At 34.6% G+C, this 14,057-nt stretch overlaps 1 protein-coding gene and 1 pseudogene across 2 annotated transcripts in view; both read right to left on the reverse strand.

Annotated features, from left to right (window-relative positions):
* ZNF804B (zinc finger protein 804B) overlaps positions 1–14,057 on the reverse strand; it is a gene marked incomplete at its 5' end in the record, with an annotated part of 471,946 nt that overhangs the window by 405,535 nt on the left and 52,354 nt on the right. The window lies entirely within an intron of this gene.
* Positions 5,792–6,672, reverse strand: LOC308510231 (small ribosomal subunit protein uS2-like; annotated as a pseudogene). The gene has a single exon. The product of its transcript is annotated as a small ribosomal subunit protein uS2-like (transcript).

The following is a 14,057-nucleotide window of genomic DNA, read 5'->3' on the forward strand; positions in this document are numbered from 1 at the left end:
TCTGAATCTATTAGGTTGGTGCAAAAGTAATTGCAGTTTAAAAGGTTGAATATCATTGCAAAAACCACAATTACCTCTGCACCAACCTAATAATATTGTGAATAGCCTTACTGATGGATCTAAATATGTCCGTTTTACTCCTTGACGCTAAGAAGGGTAGACATGACAATGGCTTTTAGGGAATAAGATGGTCAGCCTGGCTTCAAATCTCTGATCTGCCAATCGCTAACTGAGCAAACTTGAGCTTATTACTCAATTGTCTGAAAAACAGTTTCTCTCCTATGTGAACTCAGTTTAATAGAACCAACATCATAGTTCTGCTGTACAGATTAAACAAAAACAGGTAAATAAAGCACTTAGCACAGTGCCTGATATTAAAGTGTGGAACAGCTCAGCAGCTTCTAAGGGTGTCAAATGTAAGGGATTCTATTACTAATATTGATTAGAAAATTGATGCTAGGAACCCAGATTTTTCTATAAAACTCCTTAAATAACAGACAAACATAAACTGTTCCCAATCCCTGAAAAAAAAAAGAAAATGAGATAAGCCATGCCTACATTCATCTATCTGCTCCACTTTATTTATTTATTTATTTATTTATTTTGTACGGCTAACAAGAAAGTTGAAAGTTGCAATGACTATTTTAAAACCACCCAACTATCAGACACTGAAGATGGAAGACACAGTTAAGTGAACATTTTAACTGAGATGAAGCAAGGTCTAATTACGCTTAACTGATACTGAACTTAAGGAGTGCAAGATCTGGTTCTATTTATAAAACTTTTAGCTCTAATTAAGTAAATTATATTAGTAACTGCCTAGCACTATTTGGTTATTCTAACAAAAAGAGCTAATGTGTATTAACAGCTTACCACAAGTTTCTTATGAGGTAACTTCCATTATTATCTCAGCTTTATAGACTTGAAAACAGACACCTAGCGTTTCAATGGTTTGCCCAAGGGCCTACAACATCAGAACTACATGTATGGGCTCTCTACGGTAGGAGTGGCTGAAAATACCAAATGAAAGACATTAAATATATTAACATCTCCTTAATAGTATAGGTAACCAATCCCTATCTCAAGCTTAAAAAATAAGAATACGCTTTTTATTTTTTAGAAAATTATTTTCAATGCCCTTTCAAAAAAATATAAAACAAATATTGAAATAACACTGACAAGGGAACCCTACATTTCACAATTCAAAAACTATATTTGCCTTTGTCTTTAACCCTATTTTTCAGAGTCCTTCCTCTCATCACCTAACTTTATTGGGAAAAATTTCATATACATATATATATATATATATATATATATATATATATATATATATACACACATATATATATATAAAAGTATATTGAAATGATAGTATGATAGTACAACAAGCAACCACACATTCTCCATCTAGATTGATTAATGGTAGCATTTGGCCATATACACTTTCGCTTTCTTTACACACACACACAAACACACACACACACACACACACAAACACACAGATGTCTAGGGTGAGTTAGTGTTTTATTTTGTCTTCGTTTGATTTACTCTACCATTTGAAAAAGTTGTAGACATCATGGTATTTCAGTTCTATTAGTTTGGTGCAAACGTAATTGCGGTTTAAAAGGTTAAAAATAATTGCAAATACCGTAATACTTTTGCACCAACCTAATACATACTTCCTCATAAATCCCTTAAGAATAAGGAACCCATTTGGTGCTTCGTTGGCAAATATTATTAATTTAATTTTCTGCATCTTAGTTTATAAGTGAGTCTAAATCAAAAGATACCCAAAGCATATAAATCTTAACTAATTCAGAATTCGCATATGAATAGAATGACCCTTGCCTGCAATTGCTAGACAAAGTATCTGTGTCTTTAGGAAGTCCTCCTGTCACAGTTAAGTGCTATCATTATCCTTAAATAAAAAAGATGTGCAAATCACAGGGTTGCTACATGCTGAATTCAAGTAGAGCTCAAAGCTCTAATGTGATTTACCATCATTTTTACAATTATGTCTGGTATCCATGGTGCACTTCCTCAGCATTTCAGCTTTTGTGTGTGGACAGGAACACACGCTACTTCCTCTACTTTGTTTAATTTCAACATATTAGTCTTAAAACTCTAATAAACAATTAGCATTGTTTAAACATTAAACAATCACTCTTCCTCAATGTTCACTCACGACTTATAAAAAACTTGTGAATTAGATCAAATTATTGCCAACATTTGTAAGTCGATTACAATCTTAGTAAAACCAACATAGATATTTGATTTAAAATATTTCTAATAAAAGCTCTTTTAAATACAAAAGCCATTGTAAGATTTAGACAAGACATAGCACAGAAATGCAGAACGGATGTTTCATAGTGCAGACTATGAGCCCTCTTCCTATGTCCAAATTCTGACATTTCACACTCAATAGCTGTGTGACTTTCGGGAAATCGTGCCCCATTTTCTATATCTATAAAGTGAAGTCATCATAATATTTATTTTATTGTCCTATAATGAAAATTAAATAAGCCGAGAGTGTATTCACAGAGCTTTAATAACATAAGGCATACAGCAAGTGTTTGAAAAATGTGAGCTATATCTGCAATATCACAATGATTAGAGAAGCAGTTCTCCAACTTTCTGGTCTCTGAGTCCCTTTATTAAGAATTCTAAAGAGATTTCATTTAAATTGGTTATATTTATAATTATCATGTAAGAAATTAAAATAGAAAAAAGTAAACATAAATGATGTTTATATTTATATAAGTAACAATACATGTATTATATTTTAAAGTAAATAATATATTTTAGTAGAAAATAACTATATTTTCTCCCAAGAAATTAAAACAGTGGTGTTATTTTACATTTTTCTACATCCTTTTAATGTCTGGCTTCACAGAAGACAGGTATAATAGATTTCCATGTATCCTTCTGAATTCAGTCTGCTGCAATATATTATGCTTTTGGTTGAAGTATTTGAAGAAAATCCAAACTCACAAAGATATATAGTTAGAAGTAAGAAAAGTATTTTAAAAGACTTTTCAGAAAACTAGATATTCTTCTTGATACTACACCAAAACTCAACAAGTGGTAGTTTATTAAAGCTTCATTGCAATATGCAATCTGGAACCAAATCAATGAAGTGCTATACTCTATTACATTAAATGGTCTATTTTGCACTTTAAATGGTCTTTTTTGCATGATTTGCTACCATTGATTAGCTGAACAATGTCGGTTCACTGAGTTATGGAGTTATTCAAATATTAACATATTTTGTTAAAATAAAAATATATTTGTGAATATCACCACCATCTTTATTAGAAAAGTCTTCCAGCAGTGGAAAACTCTCATGCTCACAGTGGCTGTCACAAGTTTTCCAAAATTCTACTTTTTTCTTGAAAGCTTGAATTTTATCAATGGCAACAAATACTATCAGTTGACTTCCTTTGAAATGACAAGATGACTTCTTTCATTTTTAAGTAAATATTTTCCAAATAACCAATTATTAAAATAATAGTTTGTCAGTTAATCTTTCAAGTAAAAATCGTGTTCCATGAAAAGAAGGGGGTTGTTCAATTCTCAACTCAAAAGGACAAGTGTTTATTCTTAAGACAGCCATATTTCAGTAGGGAGCAGAAATGCTTTTTGTGTACCTGTCATTTTGTCACAGAAAATATTAAAGAGACATGTGCTCTCTTACTTTTGAATAAAATGGACTAATAGACACAGGTTTTATTCCACCCTTGAAAGGATCAAAAAAAACCACAAAAAACAAAAACAAAATATATGAATCAAGAGTTTTTTAAAGCACTGGATGTCAGCCAACAGAGAGCACTGACACCTGACCGACAGGAAACAAATGAATCCAACCCTAAAAGGTCCATAATTCATTCCTTCAAGAGAGTTTCTATGTCGTGACACAAAGAGAGGGAATGAGGAAGGGCTGATGGACTCCCTGAGTTGAGGAGACTGAGAATCCAAGTAGCTAACAAAGTGTTCACAGCTCTGCAAATCTTCACGGAGTTCAGTAGGGTGCTGATCAGCAATTTATGTATTTTTATTTGTTTATGTATTTATTCATTCTTTCATGTTATTGTATTATTATTATTTCTAGTCTTATACCCTCTGGAGAGGTATTATTTTAACTATTTATTTTGGAAACTACTTAGAGTAAAAATAATTCCAGCCACTTCAAAAATAGAAAGAATTCTACCTCAGATTAAATGTCATGGCTGGTTCTGGTGTAAGGACCAAATGTTTCTTGGCATAACTTAGATGATTTGATTAGCTGCATGATAGGACAAATCCAATCCTTTTACATCATTTCCAGAAATTACATACTTTTTAAATGGTCAGTATTACGTAAGTCATCATCCTTGGAAGCTCACCTATACAAACCATATTATACTTAAAATCTTCTGATGGCTTTACCTATAATTTAAAATCTTTAGAGTGTTCATTGAACAATTTTTATCTACCAGAAAAGAAAGGTTCAAATCTGACCCAGTAATTCTTCCCTTTGTAATAGTTAGCTAAATTATCATCCTGAAACACAATGTTAATTAGTTAATGTGTATGGCCACCGGAGTTGATCAACTGATGGACAATCTTTCTACCTAATGATCATGTGCTGGAATTATTTGGTGAATAGGCACCTGCTACAATGTCCTCCCTTGTAGAGTTCTTGTCAGAATTCCCACTTATACAGAGAGTGTTTGGCTCACTCAAAATTAGTCCTCTTCACTCTTTCTTATAGATTCTGATTAGACACAGAAGAACATATATATATATACTCTGCATGTGGGGGAAAGAATAAACTCAGAAATTTATATGTGCTTCCTCTTTTAGGCATATGTTACCATCTTGCTTATCAGTAATAACCATACATATGCAGTAAGTCCTCACTTAACATTAATAGGTTCTGTGACTTTAAGGAACCGATGTATAGAAAAACCAATTTTACCACAGGCTAACCGATATAAACAACAGTTAATTCCTACAGCACATCATTAATGTTATAACAAAATGACATTGAATGAAATGATGTTATTTGAGGACCTGCTGATATATACTTATATGTACTTAAACATTGAAGCAAAAATATATGTATATGTATAATACATGTATACATGTATTCTTTTCTACTTATTAATATCAATAAAACCAACCATCTACTATCAAGGTTACCCTTTTAGGGGCATTACAACTACTCCATTGCACATTTTATTTTCACTTTTTCTTTGAGTTTCATTTTGAACTCATGGCCATTTATAGACTTAAATTATTTCAATTACATACAATTTCAAGCTTACATTTTAGTCTCTTAGCCGGTGAGAGCCTCCTTCAGCTCGGTTATTTGTCCACTTAATAATAGTCCTGGTATTTTTTAAAAGCTTTCTTGCTTTGGGATAGTAATGGAAAGTTTTATCTCTCTCCTAGAATAGAATCAAATCTTCTAAGTACCTCTGGTTCTCATTTCTGTGACTAGGATTAAAAATAAAAATCTTGGCATAAAGGGGCTCATACGTAAGAGTACTGGTAGTATGAAGATGTAGCTGCTTATCATCTCTGATTTTAAAGTAACATAAAAATCAATTGATTAAAACAAATGAGTACTGTAGTTCTGTTCAGGAGTAGGAGTACAGCAAAAGTCCAGGAGTGTCTTCTTTTCTATAGGTCCATTATTTCCGTGTGTTTTGTTTTTGTTTTTGTTTTTTTGTTTTTTTTATTTTTAGAAACATTATTTTCTGTCAACATGATTTCCCTTTTCTGTTTAAGACTTTGTGGAAGAACAGCGTTAAGGCCACTCAGTGGCTGTTCCTCCCCATTCAGTGACCTGAGCAGTGGGGGCTGCAGACCAGTTTTCAGGGGCTGGCTGGGCCCTCTGGTCTTCAGCAGGGAACTGCTGGATGGACATAAGGGTGCCTGCACCCCTTCAGACCAGGCTGGGACCTCAGGTTGAGCAGCAAGGAACTCAGGAGCTGGAGTAGTCCATTTGCCCTGAAATTCCTCCTTGGTCACATTGCTTCCAGCAGCAGCCTGCTCTTCTTTTTAAACTCTTCAAGGTGTCTGTAGAAGGAGAGATAAGGCCTGACTTCCCATGGGTGTTCATGGGAGACGGCACCATACATGCTCAGAACATCCCGGGCCAGCTTTTAACCCTCACTGCTAAGTGAGTTCTCATTGCAGCATGGGATTGCAATGTCCACATAGTACAGAGGAAAGTCTGTGTTGCGCAGAGCAATGGTAAGCAGGTTATATAGGAGCCTCTGTGAGAGGCTGGTGGTCAGCCCTGGGATCAGTAAGGACGGGAAGACATAGCTCCCAGAAGTCTGCCTGCATCAGGTTAGTAGAGGTTTCAGGCGTGTAGCAGCCAGCAATAGGAGTAGCTCTAGTGGCAGTAGCAAAAACTTCAGCACGACTTGCTGATGGGTATTCCTGGAAGATATGACACTGACCTCAACCAGGTTTCAATGGCAACAATGACATGAGCTGCCAGCAGAAGCTTTTCCCAGGTTCTCTTCAGATTTATGATATAGATGTCATCATTTTTCCTTTTGTAGATGACTGTTCTAATTGGAAGTCAAGGATGGTGCCAGATAAATGGGTTCCTGCCAAAAGGAATATAAAGATGTCCTCCTCCTTCTTTTGCAGGACATCAAGTGCTCTGGATATCATGAAAGTTTCCAATTTAAGTTACTACGGGAACCCAGAACACCATCAGATGGACCTCTCTCTCGGTAGTGCTGTGTACAAAATGCTGCTGCTGAACTCCATTTAGAGCTGGTGCATTCCATAGATATCAAAATTTTATCATATACTATCCTAAGACATTTTATCATGCCTTTTATTAGTAATTTATTGTTTGTATTTATTTCCCAAGTAGTACATTTCTAGTAACCAAGGTATAAGGCACTAAGAGACTGAACAAGGAAAAAGAAATTGTTTGGTAAACAATTATGTAACATACATACAGACATGACTCAAGTTATAAGGGCATGGTCATTTGGTAGTAGTGGTGGGGGTGTTCTGCCTATCTCAGAAGGTAAGACTATTTAAGACTATGTAAATGTCTATTCTTCATCAATTTTCAGTGGATTAATTCTTAAAAAGAAATATTTATTTTCCACATAACTATCACTTACTTTCAAGGTATCTTTAATTTGCATAAGTAATTCAAACCACACATATTTTATGCTGAATAATTTATAACACAGACCAGAATTTAAAATTTTATACTAACATTCTTTCTTTATAATTATTAAATTATATTTTGATCTGTAACAAGATTCTTAAAGGTTCTCTAATCAGTAAGTTATAAAAAAAAACACTGTGTGATGTATCGTTCCCTTGGAGACTAACAATATATATCATAGACTAGATAGAATATTAAAGCTCCTAAAAACTATAAGTGAAATGATTTAATTTTAATTTTTGATTTAATTTTGTTTAAACCAATGTTTCCCAAATCTATTTAAACACAATGCCCATTTTGAGCAACAGATGTTTGCAGACCTAGTGTTCACAGAATATAATTTTTAAAATATTAATCTATATAATTTTCAAGCTTACTTTTTGTTTTGCTTCTTATTTTTCGACATGACATCTGGTAGGATTAATGAGGATAAGTGTTTTATCTTGGAAACAGATTCACTTTTATAATTTAGTCCCCAAATATTTCTTTCTGCTAGAAATATTCTAGCAGAAAATTCTCCATACGAAATCTTCTAATTAATGAATCAGGTACATATATTGCCTTATTTTTAGTATTGTTCCTGTGCCAATAAGTCCGCATAAATTTTCCAGGATCCTATCTGGCTATAATATTATATACGCAAAATATATTCATCATTCTCCCTTTAAAAAAAAATTCCTTATTGCCTAAGTCTTTCTACCCCATGAAATTATGTTTTATTATGACCATCATAAAACAAAAATATTGGAGTCCGTAATAAAGATGCTTTGGAATTCACCCAAACTCAGTAATAGTCCTTAAAGCCATGCAATTAATGCTCATGAGAAAGACCTCAGCATAAATTGAATTTATATTTGAAAGCCCTAATTAGGCCCCTTGTTGAAGCCATTATCATTCGATTTTCTATTGTGCCTGGCCACTAAAATAGTTGTCCCCATTGTGTACAATAAAAGAAAAGCAACTTCAAATCATAACATTTTTGAACTGAAAGACTCCTTAGGGATTAGCTATTTCAACCTTTTCAATTACGGAAGAGGAAAAGGAGGTCTCATGAGGTTAAGTGATTTGCTTAAAAATATAATTTGTTATAGATATTCACAGTATATTGTGTGAATTAAAAGGTTTGGAAATGTTTCAAAATATTTCCTCTAATGAAAAGAAAAAAGAAAAAAAAATAGAAGTACTAAACTCATTAGATTTAAGTATGATGGCAGAGACTACAGTATTTTCTGACAATACTTCCCAAGTATTCACAATATCATTCCTTCCCAAGTATTTTCTTTTTCCACATAGTTCACTTATGATGACTTTAAGTGCATAGATCATTAAACCTTGCAGAATCTTAAATAATCTATGTTATGAGAATTTTTTTTCATTATAAATTGAATGGATATCTTCTCAACAAAATATCTGCAGAATTTGCAGTTCAAAACTGAACTCTCCAAAATGAGATAAGCAAATAAAATAAGTGGTTCTCATCCTATATTGTTCTGTTTTAGATGGCAGAAATGGGCCAGGTCAGTGTTGATTCAAGAAGAAACTGAATCCAGCAGAACTTGGTATATTTGATTAAGACGTAGGAAGGGCTGAAGTGAGAAGCATCATCATATATGTTCAGAATGGGACTCAACTTCTAAAGAAGATGAGAAAACGGAGGACCCAGAAGGAGAAGTGACTTATTTGGGTTTGATACTAGTAAGTGCATCCATCAGAGCAAGCGCCAAAGTTTCCTGGGTTCTAACAGAATACGTTGACCTCACCATACTGTAGAGACCAGAGGACACAGATATCAACCCACCTTCACATGTGCAGAGGAATCAGGGATAGAGTAACAAGCTGGGGAGTATCTGAGCTGCAGTTGGAGAGTTGCCGTGGGGTCCCAGAGTATCTGGTTGGTACCCCCGGTTCTCTGTACACCACATGCTCAGAGACTGGTCTTTGGATTCTGTAAACTAAAGTCATTTCTTTCTCTTACAGGCTTCGCTTCCTTAGTTGATTGTTGATGATTGAAAGAGTGTATGAACTATGATATTACCACTATCACCAAAGCCAGCACCTCTAACTCCCCACCAAGTACCTGGCATTCTGAGAAATGTGATTGTGCAACATGAGATCAATATTTTTACTTCTGCACAATGATCATCTCTCATAGTAGCCCACTCAGCTCCTTCCACTTTCCTTAATCCAGTCTTCAATCTGCCTTTCTTTAATGTGTCACCTTTGAAAACAGAACCAGATAAGGACAAAAAGGGACCAGAAAAACTCTAATATGTCAACTGCCTTTTAGGTTTGGGAGTTCTGAAGGCCTTTGTCAAAACACCAACCATTCGATTTCCCTTCAGTGATTATGGATATACAAGATTAATTTTGTCTTCTCCACTAAGAACTATTATAATCCACCATTTGTCCTAAATTCCTTCATAGACCTATTTGATCATTAATGCTGTTTGTGAATTTCTGGTTCATATTATTCTGTCTGACAAATCCACTTATCTAAAGGCTAGGACAAACTTAACTTGAATTCTGGGATAGGGTTCCAGGCTCTGGGATGGGTCAGATGCAATCTAAAAAGCAAGGACAGAGCCAGAAGCGAATGGTAATACAAAACAGACTATATTCAGCATCAGGCTTATGGGAGATTGCAAAGAAGCAGATAAAGATACAGCAAGGATGCCAGGAACAGGTCAAGAGGGAGTGTTTAAACAATTTTAATCTGAAGGTGCCAGACAAAGTTAGGTTTGCACATCCATTGAATTAGTAGCTTTCATATATTCAGACTCAGCTTTCCCATTCCCACTTCCTTTGTCTTTTTTAATTCTCTCAGAAAAATAGTGTTTGTAGAGAAGGTTACCATGCATAAACCAAAACAGAGTCAGAGTCAACCAGTGGTCTCTCTGTTACAGCTGCCTCACTCTCCTCTTCCTTCAGGGCATTCATGTTACTGCTCATGCTTTCTGGGGTAGCCATTGTGGGAACCCTTGGTTTCTGTAGCCCCTGGAGACTTGACGCCACTGCCAGTTTTCTTATTTACAAACCTTTCATTTTACTTTATCTCAAACCAGTAAGGAAAGACTCCTCTAGTGTCCAGCTATCAACAAATGTATTGGCCTCAATAGCAGAAGCCATCTTTGTCTACCTAGTGCTTTGCAGTTTGCCACAAGCTCATGGTGTCTGGGGACTGAGAAGAGTTGACTGAGTGTTCCTGGTTCACTGCCCTGGAAACCAGTGCTGCTCCTCACCATTATCTCCTCCTGACTTCCTTCCTGCCCACCATTCAGGCCCTGTTCCTGGGTCCAGTGTCCATTGACTGACTTCTAACATTCCCATGGTGATCTTTTGCTCTCAGAAACTTTTTTGCCCCATTTTGAATTAGGGGCTTTAGTCAGGGGTAATGAATTTGCCAAACATATCAGTATATATCTGAACCCCCAGTGTGTGTAGACTTCATATTCTTACATCCTCAGGAAAGACCCCTGCCCAGGCTGGCCTATAACTGTGCAATACCCATCATGGAGATGGCTGTGGAGAGTTTCACTCTCAGTAGTTTGCACATTTTGCCTCCTTTAGTGTGTACATGCCTTATGTTTTTTTTGACCTTTTATAAATAGACTCACACAGAAAATTCTTATCATCTCTTCAAAAATTCTTTCTACCAAATAAATGATTGATTAGATGATTCTTGATTATCCCATATAATGGACAGAACCAATGATGTGACTAAACCAAAAGGGAAAAGCATTTATATTGTTTGCTTATTTGTATTTACAAGTGACTGTAAACAGAGCTATTCTTGAAATTTATGTTCCTGAAAAATTGTGTTCCTACTGTCAAGCCCTATTAAATTGTATCATTTCGTACCCTGCTTCTCTGTGGGATCTTTTTCTATCTACAACATTGATTAAGAGGATCGATTTTACAATTGAGGAAATACATCAGACTAAAAATAGAAATTTGTTCAATTGTTCTTATGCTAAAGCTCCCTATCTTCTTGCTCATCCTTTCCCAGGCTGAAAGAGGTAATTAAACATTTTAGGATAAAAGGTCTTCCCTTTCAGTACCAGCTGGGCTGTGGGCTGTATTTAGCGATAACTATAAACAGTGGTGGCAATAATGTTAATGAATTTTAAGCAAAGAAAATGACTACATAAACAAATCAGGACTAGGTGTGGATAAACTATCATGAGGCTGTCTAATCAATGTTTAGTGTCCTTTATTTTTTGGTTCCTATGAAAATCAAGTTTGCTTCTGTTTCACTTTTTAAAAAATTTATTCTTCTTCATAAAACTGAGGCTGATTCAAAAAGGTCTTCCAGACCTTTGCTGCATAGTCACATTGCCTTGAACATTCTAATTAGAATATCATTATGGTAAAATAGTATGGATAAATTAGTTTGTCCTATACTCACATAATCTCTCTAAATAGTTTTGCAGCTTGATTTGGATATGAATCAATGACAGTTCATACTAGCACCATACCATAGAAAAAATTTTGGATTTCTACCTCTAGCAAGCTATTGCATTACAATAACAGAATAAAATGTTTCCAAAAGCCAATGGTGTTCTAGCATTCCTTCCCATAATATAAAGAGTCTCAAATAAAGCATAAATAGTATAAATTATGGCTGACTAAAATCAGTAGTAGAACTGTGATCTAAATACTACATACTCATATATAATAGAGTGAATTATGACACGAGTTAAGTTATAATTGATTTTTCTCAACTGGAAAAAAAAATAGATGTTTTCTTTAAGAACTGTAGTCTTTTTTGTTTTGTTTCATTTTTTTGCTTTGATTTTTTATATATCAAAACAGTATTATTAGTTAGAAATAAAAGCTTAAAAGAAAAAGAAATCAACATTTTCCAGAAAGAATATTTGACCGGTATTTCTGCTTCAGAATTATTTGTAAGGGTTGGTTATGTGGCTGTAATTCTAAATGTCTGCAAGTATGGAGTAAGCTTGCATGTGATTAAAGCATGTCATTTAAAGATAAGAATTACTACTAAGTAATCGTCATTGAGTTTGGAAATGCAACCCTTTAGCAACAAAGCAGTATGATGAATGAGGGTAAGACCAGTCCCTAGATGGGGCGACGACAAGTTTCTGTGCTCCTTGGGATAAACTGTCCTCCTCCCCAAGTGCTGTATATACAAGAGGCACATATAAAAATTTCAAGTAGATCTGTGTTCAAAATGTTGGGGTTTTAAACACCATTTGTGATGGTTGAAAACAAACAGAAAAACAACTGAAAATATTGGGTAGAGTCACATATAGATATTTTTTTAAATGACCTTTAAATAATTCTTTCATTTGAATTAATATTTCAACAAATATGAATTGCAGTCTTGGAATTACTATGGACACTTAGAAACGCCCACTAGACCTGGACTTGTTGCTGATTGGCTTGGCTAAAAGTTATTACCTCCTGGTTGTGGTTTACTGTCATTTTTTTGTAAACTCACAAAGATGGTTCTTGACATTTACATAGTAGATACTTTTATGTAATATAAATCCATGCCCTAAGCCACCTTTCACAGGCCAAATTCAGAATTCCACACTAGAATTGATGAAGAGTGATTTATAGAAACTGTGGACGTTAGGGCCAGTGAAGGGAGGTCAGCCTTTATAGTGTGGCTGTGGCATTTATAGATGATTATTTGCTTCAGCCACGCCAAAAACTCAAAATGCTTCCTGACCATGTTCACCACAGTATATCCAGTCATTTCTATCCTCCCTCTTCTTTCCATGCTGAGGAGTCCAATGCAAATGCCCCCAGGACACCTCAAATTACAATTCATGCATTATCATTACCCGTAGCTGATGTCCCCTTAACCCACTCAATTTCCCTTTCCCTCCAAATTCTTTCTTCCTCCTCAGTCTCAACTCAACTCCCGGCTAGGAGAGTGGCAGTGAGAAGAGAAAGCAACTAGCAGTTGGGGAGTAGCCACATACACAAGTGTAGGAGTTCTGCCCCACAGTCTCTTGTGTCTTAACCATGCTCTAGAACACTGTGGGCAACCAGTCTAGGTTATTTAGAGACTGAAAGAAGGGATCAGCCAGAGGCAGGAATCCGGGGAACAGGAGCTTTACAGTTTGACATCTCTGGTTCCCAGGACGAAGCTGGTAGGATTCCATTCCCCTTGTGGGTGTAAAGGTTCACACTCATCCACTGGAATGTCTGAACCCTAGGAGGAGGGGGCAGGGCCAGCAGGAAAAATATACTACCAATGCTTAGCTTTATAAATATGCAACACCTGACTCCCTGCATAAAAAAAAAAAAAAAAACACACAAGTTACTTTGTTTGTTTTTCAAACATTTGATTTCTCACACATATTTTTCAGGACTATTATATAAGTATGGATTACCTCTATCCTGCAAAAGAGTCACCAATTATAAATTGTATACACACCGTAGAGTTCTTAAATTATTTTGTAACTAAAAAAAAAAAAGTTTCTTTCATTTCAACTGATGCCTGTATGGCTAAAGAAAGAAGAGGAATAATAATAATAATAATAATAATAATAATAATAGTATAATAATAATTATTATTATTATTAGAGGCAAATAGTATATAAATAAAATTAAATAGTATATAAATAAAAATTTTTATAATATTAGAGGCAAATAATATTAGAGGCAAAAGATATTTATAATATTAGAGGCAAATAATATTAGAGGCAAAATAATAATATAAAATAATAATAGTATAATAATAATAATTATAATTATTAGAGGCAAAATATTTATAATATTATTTATAATCTTTATAAAAATAATTATTATTAGAGGCAAAATAATAATAATAGTATAATATAATAATAATAGTAATCCTTTATTTATTAACTTGTCCTTCCAAAGAACATTTGAG

This window comes from Rhinolophus hipposideros (assembly GCF_964194185.1).
Source record: "Rhinolophus hipposideros genome assembly, chromosome: 18".
In the NCBI taxonomy this organism is placed as follows: Eukaryota; Metazoa; Chordata; class Mammalia; order Chiroptera; family Rhinolophidae; genus Rhinolophus; species Rhinolophus hipposideros.